Source organism: Macadamia integrifolia, unplaced genomic scaffold (genome assembly GCF_013358625.1).
Source record: "Macadamia integrifolia cultivar HAES 741 unplaced genomic scaffold, SCU_Mint_v3 scaffold1542, whole genome shotgun sequence".
NCBI lineage: Eukaryota > Viridiplantae > Streptophyta > Magnoliopsida > Proteales > Proteaceae > Macadamia > Macadamia integrifolia.
In genome coordinates, this window is record NW_024868250.1 from 133,084 (window position 1) to 134,501 (window position 1,418).

General features: G+C 42.1%; 1 non-coding gene across 1 annotated transcript; it reads left to right on the plus strand.

Annotated features, from left to right (window-relative positions):
• The first annotated feature begins 938 nt into the window (after positions 1–938).
• On the plus strand, positions 939–1,045 carry LOC122064138. Its single transcript, XR_006135603.1, has one exon. It is a non-coding gene; the product is annotated as a small nucleolar RNA R71 (small nucleolar RNA).
• The last annotated feature ends 373 nt before the right edge of the window (positions 1,046–1,418 follow it).

Consider the following 1,418-nt stretch of genomic DNA (forward strand, 5'->3'; position numbering starts at 1 on the left):
CACTCTGTTGGTACTCTCTACCACTCCTAAGGGCATAAACAACATTACATTGGTTAGAGGGCCCTTGTTGAGTCTGACCTTGTACTATATTCAGTGGTGCATTAGTTGATCCTTGTGAACTAACAAGCTGATGATGCCTAGGGTTAGGCTCTGGTTGACTGGGTAAAGTTCCTTTCTCCCTCTCACGCATAATTGAGACAACTTGAGTGAGTTCTCCCATAAGATTTTGATGGTTTGTCATGAGGAGGGCCATATTTTTTTCCAAGTCACTAATTCTACTTGCCTCTCCAATGTTGGTAAACCCAGGGGGTTGCTGATAAGATGATAGGAGAGGGGCCCTAGGAAAACTCGCCTGAGGCCCTACATTTGACCTAGGAAAAGTATTTTGGGAAAAAGATTGTTGTGCAAAGGGAGGCCTTTGGGGTCCAGGTTGACCTTGATTATAGAAATTAGAAGGTCCTGCTTGGTTGCCCTGATTCCAAGAGAAATTTGGGTGATTTCTCCATCCTGGATTGTAGATGTTACTATATGGATTATTCTGGTATAAGGCATTAACACTATCATTAGAAGTGCCCCCAGAGGTGTTGGGGCATTCTTCTATGACATGTCCAGGGGACTGGCACCAAGCACAAATCTTAACCAAATTGACTGATGATGGCTCTCTAGGAACAATAGCCTCAATCCTCTTGATTAGGCTATCCAAATGGGCTTCCTTGGCTACTATCCCATCCACAAAATATCCTTTTCATCCTATGGTTCTTTCATTCTCTTGGGTTGATTCCCACTCACGGGTTTTGTCAGCTAAGTCAAGTAAGAATTCTCATGCCTTTCCTTCATCTGTAAAGGATGTGAATCCCTCAGGGCACATAGACTCTATCATTTGTTTAGTTGGGTAATCAATACCCTCATAAATTATTTGACATAAATGCCATAGGTCTAGGCCATGGTGAGGGCATTCTTGGAGTAGATCCTTGAATCTCTCTATAAGTTTGGAAAATGACTCACTAGGCTTTTGCCTAAACTGAAGGATATCACTTCTAAGCTTATTGGTCTTGTGAGTTGGGAAAAACTTCTTAAGGAAGACAACTGTGAACTGTTCCCATGAGGTTATGGAATTTGTGGGTAACCCATACAACCACTTCTTAGCTTGGTCTTTCAATGCAAAAGTGATAAACCTAAGCTTAACAGCATCATCAGAAAGCTGTTGGATCTTAATTAGAACACATACCTCTTCAAATTCCCTTAGAAATAGGTATGCATCCTCAGAGGTCAACCCATGGAAGTGGGGCAACATAGTGATGTATTGAGATTTGAGTTCAAAATTATTGCCCTGGGCTTGTGGTAGAACTATGCAGGAAGGTTGGGCTGTTCTAGCAGGGTAGAACCTATCTTTCAGAGATTTAGGTAAAGGGTTATGC